General features: G+C 25.1%; 2 protein-coding genes across 3 annotated transcripts in view; both read left to right on the forward strand.

The window, feature by feature from the left end:
* Positions 1-23,878, forward strand: part of LOC136978699 (protein FAM50 homolog) — a 335,477-nt gene that overhangs the window by 140,641 nt on the left and 170,958 nt on the right. The window lies entirely within an intron of this gene.
* The window catches only part of LOC136978681 (protein turtle-like), a 90,264-nt gene that overhangs the window by 8,554 nt on the left and 57,832 nt on the right, over positions 1-23,878 (forward strand). Inside the window, exon 1 of one of the 2 annotated variants that reach the window (XM_067274431.1) lies at positions 21,134-21,218. The exons of the other annotated variant lie outside the window; for it this stretch is intronic. The gene's annotated coding sequence lies outside the window, so the exon portion shown is untranslated. Of the gene's footprint in view, positions 1-21,133; positions 21,219-23,878 lie in introns of those variants that run through there. 2 annotated transcript variants of the gene reach the window in all.

A 23,878-nucleotide genomic window follows, 5' to 3' on the forward strand; every position in this document is an offset into this window, starting at 1 on the left:
CAATAAAATTTAAAATCATTATTAAAATTTTATTTTTATGCTCGAAAATTTCACTTTTTTGACAATCAGAAATGCAATTAGGTTCTTCCCTAACATCCTGTAATGTTAGGGAAACTATCACAAAGGTCTAGATGTTTTAAAAAAATTTTTATTAATTTTACATTACATATATTATTATTATTATTATTATTATTATTAAATAAATAAAATAAACCAAATAAATCAATCGAAATATATTAAACGAAGCGTGTTATTCTATACAAATTATCAAACTATTCGTATATCTGTACGATATCAAACTCTGGCTAAATACATTAAAACGTCTATTCAAATCAATCAGAATATATTTAAAACTTGTAAGTGGAAAAACTTTGTTTTACAAGTAGAAAAATAGAAAAATAAATAAATTCGATATGCTGCATGTTTTCATTTCCAAAGTAGACTTATGGCGGCCAGATGGCCGAGGCTCTGAAGGATCCGGGATCGAATTCGAAATAACAGCTTCTCAGGAATATTTCATGGGCAATATATTTCAAATATGTCGAGCCCAGATTTTTATCATGCAACCTGCCCCATGTGGACCTGGCCTAGCTCCTAACTGGCATGAAAAAAAGGCCTTTTTAGTGCCCATATATCGTAAAGTAAAAAAAAGTAGGCTTGTTTATTGTTACACATAAAAGCCATTAAGAAAAACTACGTGCAACTCTCTTGGGTTTATACGGTTCCAGGTAAAACACATACACACAAATATACACGTTTTGAAAATATCTTTAAACTGCTTAATAAAATTACTTATTATTAATAAAATACTTTAAAGCAATTAATATTTAAGTCATTCTAATTCTTTCTTAATACAGCGGAACTTTACATATAATAAATATTGATTATCCTATCAATTGAGAAATTAATTACTGTTGTATTTATAAAGTTATATTTAATAAACAAATATTATGAGAAACTTTCACTTATAAACAAATGACGTATATCTAACAGAAATGAACATAGAATTATACGATTACAAATCAGTGAGTATAATTGGCATTAATTTATAAATATAATATAGAAAAATAGATTTAAAATTGAATAAATCTGTGATTTTTTTGTATTAAAGTAATTTATAAACAAGATTTTATTTTCATTTATTAACAATTACGATTGTAAAATGCAGATGAAAAAGATAAAGTAAATAAAGTAATAAGCATTATTGCAAGTAAAGATAAAGTAATAAGCATTATTGCAAGTGTGTATGACTAACTTCATATAAATATTTTAAAAATTATTGAATTTAAGGAAACAAAATATAAATAAAATTATAATTTCGAAAGTAAAATTTCTTATTTATTTTTTATGTTTTTATATTCATTTTGATTTAAAAGTCAAACTAGTTGCTATTCTAGTTGATTACTTTTTTTGCCATTTTTCTTCCCGGATAATTTTAATCTTATTTTTTTCTTTTCTGTTTTCTTCTCTTTCTGTGTCTTTGTTTTTCTCCACATCCAGAAGACGTCCTTGGGTGTCCTTTAGATCATTTCACTCGGACTCACTTGTAGCATCCGTCTAGGGATTTTATCTCCCTGCATTCTCTTCACATTGCTCGTACCATTTAATCCTGATTTTTTTCTCCCAGTTTTTTTCTTTAGTGCTTTTTCTTTCACATTCATTCGTGAATCCTCTTTTTTCTTTTTCTTCTTCGTTTTGTCTCTTCTGGAATTTTTCATAATACTTGGCTGTCTAAAGTCTGTTCTATTCTGTCATTGTCATAGTCCATGTTTCCGTTGTATACATTAATACTGAAATATAATATGTCGTATACATAATGAATTTTTATTTTATATTGTATGATTAATATTTCAATAGAATTTTTCATAAATTTTAATAGAATTTGCCTTTGAAATTTTTTTCTACAAATTTAAATTATTTCCCAACCTAAATATTTTGTGAATTCATTCACCTCTTTCATCATTTCTTTTTTCAACTTTCTACCTTATTTCTTCTTTGAATTTTCATCTTTGATATTGCAGATGTTTCCATTTCCTCTCTAAATCTAACATCCCTTACTATCTTCACTTCCATACATTCAAATCTGTTGTATTTTAGTTGTTCTTCCTTATCATTACGTCTTCTGTAAAGGTCATCCATCATACCAATCTTTTTTCTTTTAATTTTTTCGCTCTTCTAATTATTCTATCTATAAAAGACATATATATTATTAGTAATAAAATACTTTCTTCCTTTAGCTGCTATTTTACTTTTATATTCTCAAATTTCATCTTATTCTATCTTCTATTTTTAACTTATTGAAATATATTTATAGTTTTATATTTCATAACGCTTTTGTTTCATAATTTCATAATGTTTTTACACGTTCTTTCACACAATTCTATCATATATATTTAATTCTAACTCTAAGTTTCTCTGTCTTTATTTATTTATTTTTTATTATTAAATTTCCTATTTTATCCACCAATTTTAACTTGTGGAAGGAATAAATCTTTGTTGACTTTCCTCTTCTGTAACCATCTTGCGTTTCGGTCAGTTTTTTTTTCCAAATTTTTATTTGTTATTTTCATTTATGATATATAATTCATTTTAAATAATTTTTAATTAGTTATACATTCGATTTATAAAGTAATTTTAATAGTTAGAAAGCTTGACAAACCATAAGCTTCTTTATATTTAGCTCTATTAAAATTATATAAAATAGATATAAAATGTAAAAGGAGAAGAGAATTTTATATAATAATCAATTTTTTAATAATTATACGTTTCCTATTTAATTATACTTTTATTTAATTACATAAATATAACAAATAAACCTTATAATAGTGCTGAAACATAGATTAAATATTCGAATCTTTAGAACGAAGCAGTACAAAATACTCAAAAATTTCAACCACTAAATTTATAAACACGTTAAAAAATTGCTAAGATACTAATTAATTAATTTATTAATATCTTTAAAATTAATAGAGAAAATTTATATTTAAAAACCGACATAAATTAAGTTATTGGCAACTTCTAAATTTTTTATTTTTAAAAATAAATAATTAGAAAATTTATTCAAAAGAAAAATATTAATTTACATCTGCTTTTAATCTTTTCTAAGTACAAAATAAGCAATGATTTATAAATATTCGTGTCATAAATATATTTAATTAGATTATTATACAATATATAATAATTAATCATTTTTTACATCAAATTACTTAAGATGCAATTGAACTCTGTTTAATTAAAATAAGACGATATAAATTTATTCTTATTTATAACCTAATCAAACAAATAAATAATTAAACTAAAGTATTTGAAATAAATACTAATTTAAGAATGAATAGAATTATTCATTTATCTGTAAAGAAAATGGCTCTTCAAACATGTCTTAGTGGAAGAGCTTGTGGCATTAAAGTATTATAATATAGGTAATGAGTTTTATAAATATTAAATTAGAAAAGAAGAAAAATTCAAATATATCTTTTTGATATAAATAAAAATTAATTCACTTTAATAATCTTAAAAATAATTAAGAAAATAAATTAAAATTTTTAGTGAGTTCGATACTCTTTATGCAGTTTTCATGAACTTTCAATTGTTATGGTTTTTTCCTTATTTTCATTGCATTAAGCAAGTTCTCTATATCTTTCAGTCTTACTTTTTAAAATAAATTTATAAACAATATCTATGTATTATCAACAACTTTAAAATATGTTTATTTATTTATTTCAAAATAATCTTATAAAATGAATTCACAGGTTTGAACATTTAATAAAGCTATTAAAGGAATTTAATCTTTCCAGTAAAAAAAAGCTTCAGTGAATATGGAAAAAGGAGCTTCAGTGAATATTCGAATTTACATAAATCCATTATCATTTGCATAGTGACATAGTTATTCATTAATTTTCGTTTTCATCATCACCGTTTACTCTATAAGTGCGCTGTTACCTACGCCAATGAACATGTTACAAGACCTTGATCGTTCGATACAAGTTACTGTTCCAAGACGAGAGTTAACGCCCTTTTGGATCTAATTGTTTAACTCCTTGAAATTACTCGAGAAATTCTTCTGTATTATAGCTATTCAAGTTTCCTTATTAAATGTTAAATTACAATTACTTCTAATTCGAAAGTTACAAATTCAAACTGTCTATTTGCTCTCTAAATTTTATGGAGATAAGGAGTAGAAAGATTAACTTTTATGAAGTCTTTCTAAGAACATTTTAGTAATCACTTCATAAAAGTTAAGGAGAAATTTATTACGAATATTCAAATTAAAAACTGCATTGGGAACGGTAAACTCGATTTGAATTACGAGGTTTGCATCGTGTTTTCTAGATATACTGCATAGACCTACATCGAACAGACTCTCAAGTGTCAGAAGTGCTCTTAAGATCACATGGATAATAGTACCTATCTTGGGATCACTGACAGCTATCTTCCTTCCATTAATCTTCTTTCCTTATGCAAGATCACAACATAAACAGCTCAAGAGATATAATTAAACCATCTTTTCTCAATGATAATTCCTTTATCTTTAAAAGAGCAGTTATCGAATTAAGGGATTTTCGTATCTAAGTGTATTCCACGTAACTTAAATGTTAAGATAATTCAAATAGTAATATATTTCGCAAAATATGTCATTTCTGTTGTAAAGTCAAAACCTTACTTTTATTTTAAAATTTAATAATAACGAGAAATTAAAAACAAAACAATTGTTTATTTTATCAAATTTTTGAGTTCTGAACTTAAATAATTAATTCATTGATAAACAAGGTACAAGATAAACAAGCGATATCATTCAATCAACTCTGGCAAATTAGATTGATAATCTAAATCAGCAAAGCAAGTAACTCCATTAGTAATCTGTTTTAAAATATTTATTAAACAACAAAATTTCAACATTAAGACAATTTCCTGATTGCATTCAATTTAATAATTTTAAAAATTTATTAGAGAAACTTCCGACTGAAAATTTTCTTGACATCATTAATATCGATTTCAAAACGTCATATAAATTTTCAATGCTTTAACTACAACATCTTTTAACTTTATAGAATTCAATTCGAATTTTTAAGAATAGCAATTCCCATCTAAAATATTTAGAAACATTAAATAATCAAAATTTCAAAATACAATAATGAAAACAGAAAAATATATATCACACGTTAGTAGCTTATAATACCATTCTTTAAGCAGAAATATGAGAAAAATCTGTCATAAGTTTAAAATCTTTTAATATTAGAAGATATTTTATTCATTTTACTCTTTCTGACGTGGAAATAAATATAATTTTTGTTACTATAATACAACTTATGGTTTGCCCTAAGGCTTAAAATTTACAAATCTGTAAAAGAGAAATTCATTTTTTATTTAATATCTGGTTTTATGAAGAATATTTTTCCATTTGGAATAAAAAATAAAATATTTCTAAAGGAGAATAAATATGAATATTTACAGTTTAAAACAACAATGTAATAACTTTTCGTAATAGGTTATAAAATTTCGAGCGGAGATCATTAGTATTCTTTATCAGCATAAACAAATATTTGAACGAAGCAAAGATGCAATTTAAAGAGACAATTGTTTGACATACATCTATTGCATTTTTAACGTTTATTTATTACTCGTCTGACCAAATTTAATTATTTGATTACTTACGTCTAATTTTTAATTCAGTTGAGAGGTAAAATTAAATTAATCTCTTGTATGGTATTAAAACTTTCAAATCGCTGATACGTTCGAAATTAGATGAAATTACAGCGAGTTAGTAAGATGGAAATACTGGATATAATTCAGGATTTAAATGTCATCTCAGTTTCGTGTTTACAATTTATGATTTCTTTTGTAAAGGAAGCTATTATATTCATTTCCTTAATAATTAATTTATTCTAATTGGATCAGTTATCATCAATTTAACCATTTTTTTAACGAAAAATAGAAATGGTGACTACTTTTTAACTATTAAATAATTTTTTAAATTTAATTTTAAGTAAATTATTATTTATTTTTCATCTGTTTATAGTTGCCAGAATTTATAATTATAATAATTATTAGTAAATCATTCAAATAATGTTAAATTCCTGTTACCTTGTTAAATATTCTTGTTACATTAATTGTTTTACAATATTTTAATAAGAGAGCGTTTTTACTGACAAAAAGCAACCAATATAAATTGTATAAATTAGATTTTATAATGATATTTTTTAATATAAGGAAGTCATTTTTACTCCTTATTTTCACTTTGTTCTTTAACAATACTTTTTAAAAGGTTATTTAAGTTATACATTTGAAATCTTGACAAGTCGGTAATTTTATTCGGTAGTCTTGAGATTGATTTGATTGTAATATTTCAAAAATTTATTGATTTGACGCACTTTAGAACATTATTCAGGGAATTTTTTGCATCAAACTTAATAGTTATAATAAAATCTGAGCAATGACTGGATAGCTGAGCCTTTCAATCTTCGAACTTGTGTTCGAGTCCATTTGGAAAACCTCAGAGATTTTCGTGTGCGGTCTGTACTGGAAATTTTGGATCCTATCTCATGTAGACAAACTCATAATGAGCTTAGTAAAAAGTCGTTTTTACTATTCACAGGATGGAAAGACCCCTAAAAAATTAAAACAGAAAGAAACAAAATAAAATCTGAGCTGTATGTTCATAAAATTTTTAATCGGAAAGCTTCTTATAATGTTGTAAAATTCAATTTGATGTTTTATAATCGCGGTTTATAAAAAGTAAGCAATCCGAGAGAAAATAGTAAAGCACTAAAGGCACTGAAGAATAATTAAATGGTATAAAATAAAATTTTAATAAGATGCTATGTTTACATAAATAAAAATAATTTAATAAAATAATCTAGTAATAATTTTAACAAATATTATTCTATTAATTATTTTTATATTATTATTGATTTATTCAGAAATGTAATTACACTAATGATAACCTATTTCTTATATGAAATGGATAAAATTCTTGGAAAAAATAACGATAAAATTTGCCTTCAAAAGGAGAATTAATTATTTATTACCTTAATTTTAACTCTTTCAGTCTGTAGGCATTAGAGGCATTTTTTTTCCTTATCTATTACATATTTTGAATAGCCCATAATGGACACATGATAATTGGAAGGATCAATTCAGCCACGAGCTATACCTAGGCCAATCCAGATTCAAAACCCTCTCGGTTGATGCTTATACCGCTTCGTCTACCCAATCATCGATATAAATATACAGTATAATTATAATCACTTATTGCTACTTGTGCTAATACAATACTACATTTAATTGACATTAAATAGACCCATTTATTGAGTACAACATATAAATATACTATCACAATAGATAAATTAATGATAATTAATTTACCTATTGTCTATATATAATGATCTAATTTCATTGACGTGTTTTAGAGATATAGCTCAATTAATAAGGATCCTTTCAGTCCTGAATTTTTTACAGTTCTATAAAATTCTTTTATTCCGAATAATTCTTAGAATTATAACCAAACATAATAAATTCAAAGAAAATCTCTATGATAATAATGCAAGAGAGAAACAGAAAATACTCACAATCTCTAACTATAACAATAAAAAATAGACCATTTTAATCTACTCACCTTTTATAATATTATTATTAATATATGAATAATTATATGACTGTGAAACATTTATTACCATAGCAAAAATCAAATAAAATTCTTCTTTAGTTATCCTAACTTCTCAGAATTCAGTTGTAAACTTGAGACGTTGACTCTTTCTATAATCAATTCGCACGACCATCTTCATTTCGAACGACAATAGTCTATTTCATTGGCCTACTGAATTAAACTTCTTTTCAAAAATTGGTGTCTCAGCAATTGATTCAATAATACATAATATTTTTCATTCGTCTCATTTCCTGTGAAGCTGAATTCATCTTTATTGATGTAATCAATAATAGTAGACAATAAATATTACTTATATAAACTATATTAAATATATATTTTTTTAAGAAGTAAATAACTTTTTCGATCTTTTATATACAGTATTTACTTTTTTATTTAGATACACAATTTTAATTTTATGTAATTTTCTACTTCAATATTTATAATAATTTACTTAAGTTGATATATACAAAACTATATATAAATATTTAAAGTAAATACAGTGATAGTCACTTTTGTAATTTAAATTTATTCATTATAACATATTTATTTAAATATATGCTAATATGTATTTAATATAATATAAACTTTAACTACTTTAAAAGCATATTAATAAGACGTCAATATATTCTATTGCAGTATGAAAAATTGAAATAAATTTCTTTTATTATTAATTTCTTAATTATAATATTCTAAAAACATACAAGGAGCATATAAAAGTAAATAAATAAATAAATAAATATATATATATATATATATAAAGTGAATTCCATACAACTTTTTGTTACCTGGAGAAGATTGGTTCTCTTAAGATATGTTAATTTATAAATATGAGTTAAATTTATTTTTGAATTTTAAATCTAAGAAGTTATTTTTCTTTTATATGAAAAATCTATATCGTCTCTTTTCATCTATACTAGATGATAATTTTTATTTAGAAGAAAACTCAACGTATGCAAACAATTTATGGAAGCTCTTGATAATGATGAAGTAGGCTACTAAGAATTAAACTTAAAGTGAAGTAATCAATATATAGTTTATTTTAGATTCAATTCCAGCTAAACAAGACAGTTAAAAACTCAAAAAAAAAAAAATCTTTGCTTAGAATGTAAACAGACTAAAAAGTAACTATTCTCCTTCCCTATAAAAGAATTATTGGCATAGAGTTACATCGACTATCCCAATACAGATATTTAATATTTAATTAAATATTCTGAAATATTTTACACAATTTCCGATTTTAAACCAATGCACAAACTAGCCAGATCTTAATTTTATCTGATATTAACTATTAAAAAATCGAAGAAAATTTATAACATAGTATAATGCTTTTCAACATATTAACGTGCACTTTATTGTCTCACCGATATCTCTAATTTCATTTAATTAATTTTGAATTATTACAATGTAAAGCAATGACAACTGGTACAAAATTTCATTAAATTATTATCCTAACTTTTTTCAAATTACAATTTCAAGAGATTATCGATGTCTTTTCATTAGCTTAACTCAGAATTATAAGTTGATTAAATTTAAATATAAAGGTCTTTTATCTAGCAGAAAATTTCCCCGAGGTAAATCTCAACCCAATTTTCTTAAATTTATTCACTAGTATTTTTCTATCTTTTAATATTGACAATCGGAAATATAGATCTTCCATATCTCATTTATGTGAGAAGAAATGCTGTTTAGAACTCTCGCCTTATCTACATTCTGTCTTGAAAACACAGATTTTAAAATAGTCTAGTACATTTTTTGAGAAACTGTCTGAAAATATCTCGTTATACATAAATTTAATGTTTTTTAATTATTTATTTAGAAGCCATATTTATTTTATTCTTCTTTTTTTAATATAGGCTACTGAACTTTTATAAAAACTTAATTAAGAAATCTAAATAAATAATTTCAGTTATTTGATTTGCTTGTCAAATTAATTTATAATTATTTATTTCTGTTCAGAAAAATATCCATTTAAATTGTACTGAAAAAAGTTCATTGTTTCTTTGTAAGAACATTTAATAACGTATCCAGAGAGAAGCGAGTTAACTTTTCCAAACTACATTTTTTCGAACTGATAATGCATTAATGGCTAATTAATGACTGATACTGAATTAATTGCTAGAATTGTCAAACACTGATCTCCTCGGACAAATCTATGGTAATTATTTACGTCAAAACAAACTAAATTATGAAAACAAAGTTAATTGGATTTAAAATATCAAAATATATTCGACATCAAGTTAAATATTCTTTTACATTTTACATTCAATTATTCATTTTCTTAAATCGTATCCTTTACATTCCTCAAATTGCTCTAAATCAAATTATTCAAACTATTAGGTAAAGTTTTATTTCCTAGAAAAGAATAATCTTATAATATAGAAAAATTTTATCCATAATCTTACATTCTTTTAAAGACATCATATTTGTTAAATAATTTTTTTATATTGTAAATTCTTAAATGATTTTAAAGACATTTTTCTTGATAATTCTTATGAAATTGCATGAAAATTTTGTAACGATTAATCTCTCGATATATAAAAAAACTTTTCTCTGATTTATTAAGATTTCAGCTATTAATATCTTATTATTTGTCTCAGGAATTTGATATTTGTCAAATGTATGATAGCAATAATTATTCTTCTTTTCTTGAAGTATATTTTTAATGTTTTTTTAAAATCTTATTTCTTTATTTTTTAAAAAAACTAGAAATAAATTTTCTTTAAATTATGCTTAAATAATTTATTTCTTGTAACTTTATCCATAATTAATTCGAATTTAAAAATAAATTAAAATTAAAATTAATTAATTAATTAATTAAAAATTCTAAAATAAAAATAATAATAATTTTTTAATGATTTGTAGCAGAGGAAAATGTGTTTACAGGAAGAGAAGGAACACTCTTATTCTATCCTTCGTCGAATTTTTATAATATTTAATAGTTACTGATAATTTATTTAAACATGTAGGAAGTAAAGGAAAATCTGAACTAGATTTTTTTCAGTTTTCCTAAACAAATACAACAAAAAGCAAATGTTACGTATCAATTAATTAATTAATTATAAATAAATATATATATATATAGGCCCTATATATATATATATTTATTTATTTAAATTTTAATCAAATATCCACGTCATAGTTTCTGGATTTTAATTCGTATTTTGATGGCGAAAAAATGAATTTATTTCTGACAGCTGAAAAGTTTATTGAAAGGAAGACAGACTATTCAACCTTACAAAAATAATTCTTCTCACTAAAACAAATTGTATGGATTGTCAGTATAAAGATTAAACAATTAAATTTAAATAATATTCGATAAAACTATAATGTTAATTATTTCAAAGCTCTTAAATATAATGATATTTAATTGTATTTGCTGTATGAAAAGTTGTATAAAGAACAGCATACAATTCGTTTTTTTTTTTGTTCGAGTTATTCGAAACTATTGCTCTATACATTAATTAGATCTGATAAATGCATTATATAAATTATATATATATATATATGGATCACGTATACTGAATAAAATAAAAATGAATGCCTCAAGTTTTGAAGATTTCAACTGACAGATCTGAGTTTGTATTATTCCATTATTATTGCTGTAATTATTAAACAATTTTTAATTTTTCTGTTATATTAGAATAATTATGAGAAAGAAACATATTTTTTTTATTATATTATAGATGAATATTCAAGGATAATTTTATAGATCTATTGGATGTAAATTCAGTAGTCATATACTTTGTATTATACAGTACAATATTAACTATAAATTTATTAAAATGTATTAAATAATTTTTCAGTATTTATTTCTGGTCCCTTTACTTCAATGTAATAAAATGCAATAATTTTTCACCTATAAAAAGCCTGATTAATGTAATTAAATGTAATAATATTTTACGTTTAATTTAATTAAACGTAATTGTAACATTAATTGTAACATTTATCTTAATTAAATTATATTTACGTAATTTAATTAATTTATATTTGTAATAACTGTATATCTTTTACTTATTAAAGAGTAAAGCTGTCTTAAGATTGAATAAATTTTATTTGCATATGACGAGTACTCTGCCTATTTGTGCAATTTATACCCAACTTTAGGTAGATATTCCTGCGTATAGCGATGTATAAAAAGTAAAATTATGTAAAAATATAATTATAATACTAATATTTAAATAATGTATGAGGCTAAATAGTCTTAATTTTCGTTCCGCAGTAATAGGTTTTTTTTATTATTATTTATATCTAAAAATTTAATAATTTATTTAAGTGTGCTTACATGAAATAACAAATAATAATATTATGTAACAAATACTTATTTTAATATCCGAATTTTTCAAATTTCCAATACCCCAAGGAAGTCGGATAATAACATAATGAGGATGGGATCATGATTATATTCGTTCGACCTCGCCCATTTTTCCATCATAACAAAGTGAAAATGAAGGGAAAGTACAGAGTAGCATTATTTTTCTCTCCAAAACATGCATTAATTTAACATTGTAATTTTTCTCTAACTCGAAACTGTTTCTATGTATAGAATATTAGGCAATTAAATTAAGTTTTCAAGTCGAATGATTGACGTTTTAATAAGTTACTTACACAGAGAAAATACAGGTTTTTTAATTATCTTAGTTTATACACCGCTTCTTCTAATATTTGAACTGAATGTTTAAATAACACTTTAGATCGTTAAATCTATATTAAAAAGGTCAAACTAAATAAAAAATAATAATCGTTACAATCAAACTCAATTTGTTCTTCAATGTTCCTTCAATAAAATCTAAATAGAGGTGAAAATCACTTTTAACTGAATAGGGTTTGTTCGGTAAACTTACTTTACTAGTTTCTATTGTATAGGAGTCTATAGCCACGAGGGAATATAGCAATCTTCAGAGATACAATATGTCTCCCCTCTCATTCCACAACAACTCACTTAACTGCCGAAAGGCGACAGTTTAACAAAGGGAATGTTGCGCACAAATGTATAGTTGGAAATTACTTCGCTAATATTATTCTGTGTTCAATGGTTTGAATAGAAACGTGAGCGGACAAGAGAATGTTCTGTTTAACCCTAGTAGCAAACCAATGAGTGTCAAGGAATGTTGACATGGATTCTAGTTTACAACTTGTATTGATTATCAATAAGTGAATGATGTCAACTGTGAGCTCGGAACAAATTTCAAAGCATACAACATAACGGAGACAAGCCATTCTACGTTCTCTTTTTAAAAAATCAGAATTTTTCTTTATTAAGCATTCATTATAGACTTTAAACTCATTATAGTGATAGTGTACTTTTATGGATCTTTTACAGATATTTAGTTAACGCAGATAGTTCTCGCTGTAGCATTTTTTATACAAATTCCATTCTTCCTCGTTTACACAAAGTTATATTTCAAAATTAATTCTCTGTATTGATTTAATATAATAAAATTAGCATAAAAGATAACTATGTTTTTTAATGTAAAGCTTTCTTATAAGATTATTTTATCGTGTCTATCAACGTCTTATAACAAAGTTTGCTTTATGTATGACAATAACTTAATAAATATATGCATTAAAATCTTATATATTTATACGTATTATATATTTATGTCTTTGATATATTAAATATTTAATTCAATCTATAGGGATTTAGAACTAAATTTCAACGGAAAACATTATCGAGGTTATCATAATAAGCTTATATTTAATCTAATAATTATCGTCATTTCTACAGATTTAGTTATATTAATTATAATTAATGATTAATAAATTATACTTTTAATGTTACCCATTTAAATTATAGTATTAAATATCATTCAACTTTACTAATATCAGAAGAAAATTTACTACGGTTTTAATTTTAAACTAATTTTGTTTCACTATTTTCAAATGAGTTACTTAATTCTATTTAATAAATTTCTTCGAATTTCTTAATTGAATTGAATAGATGTTATCACTTTTCTTAATAAATTTTAATTTAATACATTAAAATTAAATAATTCCCAAATGTATAGATAGCTTTATTTCCATTAAAAGGTTTTTCGTATAATTAATTAAAGGCGAGAAGAGATGCAGCTCATTAACATTATTAACAAGGGTTCTCTTAACGGGAGAACTTCATAATTGTTATCTGACAGACATATAGAATTGCCTCTATGATTAAGTCATTGATCAAGATTCTAGAAAGTATCTTTTATTTAATGATCTTATTATAGAATTTTATTTTCAATTTAATAATATCAAACTGTACAGATTTCCCTGCACGAAATATCGGTAGAAATTGAAATGTCATTTCTTGCATTCCTTCAACGTTTCAAAAAATACCTATTTAATTTCTTAAAATTGCAAATGCGTAATTATCGAGTTAAATTTGTTCCAAGTAATCTACTAACTGTCTTAATAATATAAATTACAATAAAAATTTCAATGCGTTTAAGTCTCCTTTAAATCTACTTCTCTTTAACATGAAGATAAAGTGCTTCCTTTTCTTCCTTTTCTAATAATCTCTTCTTTTTCATCACCTTCAAAATAGGGAAAGTGAAGAAAAAAATCTTGTCGCTCTATACTCCTTAATGACTCTTCTGTACCAGAACATATTTCAACTTCAGGCTTTCACTTGCGATTTCAGCTATACGATCGAATTTCTTATTCTAGGATTGCAGTTGTTTTAAGAGACTTCGTTGACCGATGTCATTTATCTTTCTTAGAATGGTAATTAACAGGCTCTCTCCATCCAACTTGTCTCAATGAATTATGAATCAAAAGATATCGAATGTTTGCAATGTGATTTACTTTCTCTTACACATTCACCTCATATGTTACTTGTAAATAGGGATTTATAGTTGCAATAATGATTAATTTTATAACACTTTTAACTTCAAAACTGCAAAATTTACATAAGTTTTTTTCTTTGTTGTAAGATATTTTAGTGGAATTTTTTTCTTTAATACTGTATATCAAATACAGTATAAGCATAAATCGCTATGATTCGCAACACAGTTAATATAACGAACAGAAAGAAAGGAATTTAACCTTATCCATTTCTATAAAATTGCAGTAAATGCTAAAACATAAAACTTGAGCGTGTGTTCTTGAAACTTTAAGGCATCTACACATAATTGTCGATAAAAGCCGTATTTAATGTACAAGGTGAAGCTAAAAGAGGCAGATTATCTTTATACATCTAACAAATACTTTTAAAATCCGATAACTTTACGATATAAACTTTCATAATTACGTGACTTCATTTCTAAAAGGAGTTCCCATCTGCGAGCAACAATCTGGCAGTCAGCCAACCTACAGACTATAAATTCACATCATTTTACTAGGAAATTGTTTATCCAAAGTAGGTAATTTCCTTTTGACAAGAACAAGAAGTTTCATTCAAGCGACTAGAGGATATCCTTCACGTTTCTCATCCTGCTGCAAGGAATAGAAGAATTCATCGCTTTTTACACAAAGCTATAAAATAACCATTTGTCATGGCAAGTTAGTCAGCAATGACCAATGTCTTTGTCAGAGTAACCTCCATGGGGAATCATTACGACTATTGAGGAAATAACAGTTGGCTTGTGTAGCTTGGCACCTGTATGTCTGTTGGTCATTAAGAGTAGTTTCAGAGATATAAATGGGAACATTTTTATCATCACATATAAATAATTTATATTTGTTTGTTTTAAAATATCTATTGTGTGTTATTTAAAAAAAAAAATTATACAACACTGAAGTAATAAAAATAATGCCTCTCCAAAATATTTTGAAAAAATATATATTTTTTTCATTTCCCAAGGAACATCTTATGGTTAGCAATCTGTTTTTATTTTTATTTGATTTAACATTTTCAACAACGTATCGACTTTTCGATAGAAACGTTTTTCTAGTTCTATTACTAGCACTGTCCAGTATTTTTTACGTTACAAATCTAAAAACCTAATTTAAATTAATTAAAATTTATTTTTTTTCATATTAAAATAGCATAAAATTACTATGCAAGCCAATATCATTAAAAACAATTTAATTTTATTAAAGTTAAATCAAGCCATTTAATTTCTTTTTAACTATTAATATTGATCAAGTAAGCAAAACACAATGAAGTAATTTATCTAATTTATTGCTCATTCGATGAATTAAACAGTAATGTTTTTAAATAAATACATTATTCGACGTGTTTCTGTGCATTATTTTAATATAAAAAGAATTTTAGTCCTATAGTTTCTTTCCTTATCTGCCACGAAATGTTATGACAACTATAATTTGATTAAGTTCAGATAATACTAAATCTCTGGCTCACGAAGTTAGGAATTATCTTTCCTTACGAATTATTATCATTAAAGTGTCTGGAGATAGAAAACAATAATTCTTGTTATCGATAAGAGAAGAAGAAAATATTTCTTTTTTATTGATATAGAAACTTGTTTAATGGAATAAAGCATTTATTCTGTAATGTATTTACTGTTGATTATGAATTTCTCATAAGTAATGGAGTTTAAGATTCAGTCAATTGCATCAATGACGTGTCAACCGCTATACGTAATCGTTATTGCTCATTCGTTAAGTAACATATGCATGGATTAATACAACTAGACACAGAAATTATTAGCAAGTGCAATTTCCACTAGACTCATAAATTTGCTTGCAATAAATGATAATGTTTTCTGGCATTTATCTGTTCTTTCGCTTTTAACTAAATTTAAAATAATTTTGTTACAATTTTATATCACAAAAACTAAAACTAATTAATAAAAAACAATATAATTTATAATCTCATAATCAAATATTATGTGAGGATTATCTTAGGATATATTTATATATATTGCAACAACATAAATGACTCTATATATACCGATTTCACGTCTGAGTTCAGCAAACAAGTTCCATGTTTAGAATTCATAATGGTCCTATCATCAACCACACCTAAATACGTTTTACTCCCAAATCGATCTGTTCAAACCATAGGAATAGTTAATACCTCAAACGTGCTAAACAGTTTTATATATAAATGCAGAAACAAAGAGACAATTCGTTCGTACACTAGCATATTAACATTGTATGTTTACCTTATATCAAAGGCATCCTGTACAGTACAGTAGAGTACATGTTACACGATGCCATCTAAAATGAACACAGGATTCTCTATTCATATCGCTAGAACGTAGAAATAAAGGATCTCAGTGGTAATATCGAACTATGCTGAAGTGAAACTATCATTATATCTTCGATTGTATATGTTCGATAGTGGAAAACAGTAAATGAATTTGAAGAGGGTGGAGGGTGTCAGAAACACACCTCAGTTATAGGCGTATAAAAAGAAACTTCTTCTAAACTACGACCGGAATTTGTCGTATTGAAAAATAGAAATTAAATTACATAGTAGGTCCACGTTACGCTGCAAAGGATTACAATTTAATCAGTGAATGTGACAGATTCTTTCGACTATGATTAATAGCTGACCCAGCAATGTTCCACCCAGCATTCCAATCGGCCAGTTAGATGGGAAAGCAGCAAGTTGTGGTCTCACACCAAAAGTGCGTCTTCCAACTGATATTGTGTTTTGTAATGTATGTCACGCAAACTAAAAATCGTTGATCGTTTTGCTAAACAGAAATAAAACGGTTTTAAAAGATAATAAAGTGAAGAGAAACCCTCCAGATAAAAGAAGGAAAAATGAATAGGAAAAAAAAATTAAATAATGCTTTTTCAATTTTTTTTATTTATTTATTATTAAATAGAGATTTTTACATATATACATTTTTTATATTTCGAAAGAAAATTCAATGTTAACGTAGTCAAATTTCGATAAATTTCTCTGTTATCGATTCGTTTCTCTTGTAATAATATCATGCTGTTACAGCACGATTACAAACTCTCAAATTAAGATAATTGTGGATAATGAATCAATAATATCGCCGGAAGAAACGAAACCTGGAAACAAAATATATTTTTATAGTAGAAAATAAACATACTTTTCGTAAATTAGCTTAACCATCTTAACAAAATACTTTATTAATGTTAAAAATGATTTTTTCCAAGTCCATTATACGTGCGATAAATATGTGATAGAATAGATTATTAACCTAAAATTTTTATCTCAATCTCATTATTAGATTTGTTTATTTATAAAATCGTTTAAAATTCTATGTTGGTGTGTTATATTTATCCCTTTTAAATATTTAAAAATTTAATTTCCTACACTTACATATATGTGTGCGTGTGTTTGAAAAGCGTATTCAAATATTTATTTTTAAATATAAGACAAATAAAAAATCTGCAATAATCAAAATTTAAATAATTAATTCTGATATAAATTACGACAAGAAAATTATATGTTTTATCAAACTAATAATATATATTAATATTTTTCTAATATAAAATTAATTTTAAAAATATCTTGTATCGTATTTGAACTCATATTCTTTTTAAAAAAGTCATAAATTATCCATTATTAGGTAATTTATAATACTGTTATTAATAAAAATAGAAAATGAAATTTTTTAATTTCTCATTTTTACATTTAAAATACAAAATGCAGATACAGATAAGCTTTCTTGTAAGCTTTTAGTGTTTTTTCTTTGTTTTAAATTAATGATCTGCTTGGTAATATGAAGTCAAATATTAATTTTTCAAGAAGCAAACATCAAACTATTTATATTCCTAAAGAAGCTTTAGAAATAGGAAACACTCTTCATTTCTGATAAATGAGAGCTATTAAGACAACATTCCAGTTAGATATCAGCACAATTCTTTAAAAAATTGCTTCAAATAAAAACTTTACTTATAAATTTATAGTGCCATTAAAATTGATTTCATAAGAAATATTAGTATTTGTGATTACATTAAAATACCTTACGAGAAATTCGTAAAGAAAGAAATCTCTTTAAATAATATTTACAATTTTTTCTTCCTATCGTTTATGTTTAAATAATAAATTATCGAAAATATTCTTATGGAAAAATGTGCACAAGACAGCATAATATTATGGTTATAAATAAATTGAAGAGTGGAGCGGATCAGTAAACTTATCTGTTCCATCAAAAATCTCTGTGATAATCTGTCAAGGTAATATATATGTTTAAATTATCATAATTTTAACGATTTGACACTATATAATCTTCCATGAAAGAATTTTTCATATGATAAATATAGTTTATTAGTCTCTAAGGCTTACTAGAGACAAATATTGAAAAGTTGATTCAGTTTTTTTAAATTAGCCGATATGCGTGGCGTAGAAGTTTGCATTCTACTTGTGTCGGACTAACTTGTTTCCTCGATGTGCCATTTTAAGTTTTATTATTTAGTGAAAAGTTGCACAAGCTATTTAAATATGCATGCTTTCTTATAACCGATAAAGGTATATTATCAGGATGACGTTTGTTGTTGCATTACGTGTTCTGAAAGCGGGGAGGTTTATACCTTATACATAAAAATTGTCTCACTTTTATACTAAAGTCATTTCCAACCTGAAGTTACTTACTTAATGTTAAGTGATGTGTGAATATTTTACAATTTTCCAGTGTAAAGAAAGGAAAGGAACATCAAGACGACAAGGAAACCAAATTACATTTGATGTTGACTTCTCATCTGGCTTGAATGAATTTCTTTTGTGATATGAAAATAACTAAAAAGTAATTTCATAGCGTGTTTTTCTTCTATTCAATGCTACTCTTGTAACGTTTCAAGTGAATTTTTTATGCACGACTACAGGAAATAATGAAGTTATAGAACTTATTGGCAAAATAATGAACCATTGTTGAAAAATTTCTTTCATGTAACCTGAGTGATTTTAATTTTAATAAATCTTAAATTATTGAACTAATTTTGATAATTATCTGAATAATAGATAAAATAAAAAATAATTAAATTAATTATTTTAATAAAAATAGAAACCTTAAAGACATTTTTATTTTTTGCAAACTGCAACATTTCCCGTTCAATTTTTGTTTCTTTTAATAGTTCAATAGTATTTATATTAGATTTTCGGCGTATAATCTCCCGCTATGACATTTCTACGTATTACAATTTTTTATCCCTATTTATTTTAAAACATATATTTGTATAAACATAAAAACATTTTAGCTATTAATGTAGTGTATACATGATTGATGAGAAGCATCCTACGTCAAATCAATGTAATAAATCAACATATTCTTTCTTCAAAGATGAATACATATTTGTTGAATAAATTGATCAAAAAGTCTGTGTCATAACGGATATGATAATAAGAAAGCTTTTGCCGAGAATTTTATTCGAAATTATATTTGTAAATTTATACCTTACTAACAGCTATTTGTCAAACAAAGGGAATTTCTCAAATCCGTCCGGACTGCATCATCTGCTTCCTTTAAAAATCGACATTTTTGTTTCGCTCTTTAATTTTTTATTCATTTTTTAAGCGAATTATTTGAATAAATCATAGATATTTCATATTATCTTTGTCGAGAATAAAATATTTAAATACTTTTTATAACTCATTCTCGAGAAAAATGAGTCTTTTGACATTTCGTCCATTTAAAACTAAGTCGTGATGTTGACTTGACACAAGATGTAATTACAACTTCTATTGGATAATATAATTCTCTTAATCACAGAGCTCATTGCTGTACTAATGGAATCGACGATTACGAATATATTTTACAAATGATACAAAGAACAACGATAATTGCCATGTATCACGCCATGTGTAGACGAAATTATTTACTCGTCGAACATGATGAACTGCGACTACTTTCGTACAGGTTCGCATTAAATATCACCTGCACAGATTTGTCACTGATGATAAATTTCCCTTCATCATGTCACAAATTATAAGAGGCAAATTAAATTGGCACATCTATGCCAGGTAATCACTTTTATACCTGTATCACAATTAATTTTAATGGTTACACGCATGGAAATTTCGTGGAATAATTAAGAGCATACTCTACGTGAATACGAAAAGTAAAACTTATTAATTTAATACTATTTACTAATTAATTGTTGCTCGCTTTCCTTATAGTCTATTTTATAAATCGAATTCGTCGCCAAGATGATTTTCGAAGTTTTATTCTCTTCATCGGATTCGACGTTTCTGATACGGGGCTACACGTAGGATCAATTGAGAAAAATATCATTCAAAATGTTTCCAAACTCTATTAAAATTTATGAATTATTGTAATAAAGCTATTTCTGCGAATATATCTTACCAATCGCGGTATTGAGTTATTTATCTTACCAAACAGAATACTAAATCGTGAGATAATTACATCTTTACTAACAAAGCGTGAAGCCATCGTGTGACCTTTGTAAATCCCCCTTTCATTAGAATATTATTATTTTGGGGGGACTATAATTTCTTTTAAAGTGACGTGTGCTGTATTTACCAATGTTTCCGCCTCAGGTCTCGACACTATAACAGGTCAGGAGTAGTACAGTTTATAAAGTATATGATTGGTTAGTTCTCCTTTAGGAGGAAATTCCCCACCCGTTACTAAGTCTACAATGTCAAATGATCATTTCGCAGTCGGTTTATTACAATGTCAGGAACAGTTGCCTTTTATGATAAATTTTATTTTGGAATATTTTTCTATTATTAATAAATCTATGTGAGCAGGTAAGAATGACCTTTACGTAATTTACAAAATTTTTTTTATGATTAATGAATATGAGCATATCCTTTTATTTATGTTAATTAACCCGGTCAAACTTTACTATAATCATTTTTAATTCAATAGATATAAAAATAACGAATAAAAGTTAATAATTTTATTATTTTTTATCCAATTTTATCACACGATCCTGCTGATTAAATTCTTTTATATAATTTAATTTATGAAAAAAAAACTATATCACTCGATAAATATTTACCTCAAAATCATTCAAATGTTATTTGGTATCAGAAATTCGTTTTTACTTTATAGTGAAATGAAGCTGTCCCTTCTAATTTTAAATACTTGGAAGAGAATTAAATTTACTCATCTTGTTGATCTTTACACTTCTCTAACTTCTGCCGAGTGCAGGAGATTGTCACCTCCAATTTTCAACTAGATCCGGACTTGGATTGAGTCAAGCAAGGCTAGATGGGAAGGATAGTTGACCGCTGATTGACGTGACTTGGATTGCAATACTCTGCATCCTCTAAAGATGTAAAATTTTACCCATCAACTCCATTCTTTAAATCTTCTGATTTACTGAAAATGATGTGAATAAATCAGAAAAAAAAATCGAATTTTTCTCGTAAAAATAATTTAAAATACTTTCCTAATACTTACAATTTACTAAAAACATAATAAAGTTTAATTCTCTTCTTCTTCTTCTTCCAATTTCTTATGTTAAAGCTTATTAGGCACTGGAACTCTAACTTAAAATCTTCTAAAAATTAAGAAAACAATTTATTTAACTAAAGATATAAGAAATTCATTTTATTAAAAAATAATAAGAAAGTTAACCTTTTTAGTTAAATTAGCTGAGTATTAACGTTTTGTAGTTATCAAATTACATTAAAAAAATAAAATAAAATTGTATTTAAAAGACTTTTGAATAGAATACGCTAAAATATCAATATATTTAAATATATTTAATATAATAAATGTGCCGATTATTCGATTTCTCATTAATCAATGTGTCGTTTATTCGTGTTCACATCGATGCATCTTCGATCACTTTCTGGTTGTTTTGATTAGCTGATAAAAAAAAATACCTAGAAATTTCAATCCTTTTTTTCGAGATTATCCTTCTTTTATTCTCTAAAAGTTTTTTCCCCCTTTTCTAAATTTAAACTTAATTTTGCAAACATTGTTTTTCTGATAAAGTTGAGATAAATTCAATTCTTTTTAATTACTTTATAAGCAAATTATCTATATGACCTTAGGCATGTTTAATTTAACAAAAATGACTTAAAAATTAAGAAAAAAATATATATATATTTATTTAACTAAAGATATTTGAGAAACAGATCAGGAATTTACTTATTAGACGATTTAGAAAATAATAAGAGATAACTTTATCTTTTCAGAGTTCTGAAAGTATTTGTTTTAATCCTATTTATTTGCACTATCTTAAGTTTCTTTATTTAAATAGAATAACTTCAGAATAAAATTCCTAATAAATTATTCAATGATCTATTTTATTTTAATGAATTCCACACCATAAGGAACAGATAAGGTATAATTATGTTATTTAAATGTAAATCTTTTTATATACAAGACTGGGCAGTGTGGCATTTCGAAATTGTATTTTATTTTTTTATCAACATCACCAGTTAACCAATTTAATTTTTGATGGGACACCTTTTATACCTTTTATAGAAATTAATATTATCGTTAGTACTTAATTTTATTGAAAATTTAAATTAATATAATTAAAATCAATATTTTAGTTCTATAATTTATACACACGATTAAAAATGTTATAAAACTTAATTAAAATATTTTAAAATTTGCAATTTTGATTAATTATTTGCAAAAAAATAAGAAGCTTTATTGATTTATTTTCGTAGGAAAATTTAATATTTGTAAAAGTTGAAAAAAAAATTAAAAGAAAAAAAACTGCATGCGTACGCACTTATTATATGAGAATATTTAATCTCCTCTGCACATATTTTGTACATTGTTTTTAATTAAAGAATATTTTTCAAAGAGTTAAAATGACCTGGAGATACGAAGTCTTTAAGGTAAGAATCAAATGAAAAGAGTAAGAAAAACGAGAGAGATGATAAATTTGCGAGCAGAATCAATATCTAGAAGGCACAAGACAGAGATAAAAAGAGGACGGCTGCTGAATTATACATGAAGGAAAAATAGGATGGGAAGTCATGATGAAAAGAACATCCATATTGTAACTGGGCTAAGAGATAAACAAAATTCTATCTCATAGCATTTTCTTATTATATTCAATTATCTTGTTTCCTACTCTGATTTCGTCAAAAATGTTTAAAATTTCAAAAATATAACATAATTTTTTATCGTAAGAAATACTTAAATTAATGTATTAGTAAAACTTCTCAAGTATAAGAAAAAAACATCTTTACTTGCCTTAATGAACAATATAAGATTAATATAATGTTTAAATTGAAAAAAGAAAATTGATTGTCACTGCGGTGAAAGTGCACATCATCACAGGTTTGAATAAATAATAGAAATTCGTGTTTGTTTTGATAGATTATTATGTTTTTCTACAAGATTTTTTCCGGTATAAAAATATTATTTATTTTATACGCTATTCTGATTTCTCTGTTGGATTTTTCTTATGATGAAGTCTTATACGTTGTTATAA

Source organism: Centruroides vittatus, unplaced genomic scaffold, assembly GCF_030686945.1.
Source record: "Centruroides vittatus isolate TY-2023 unplaced genomic scaffold, ASM3068694v2 contig_549, whole genome shotgun sequence".
NCBI lineage: Eukaryota > Metazoa > Arthropoda > Arachnida > Scorpiones > Buthidae > Centruroides > Centruroides vittatus.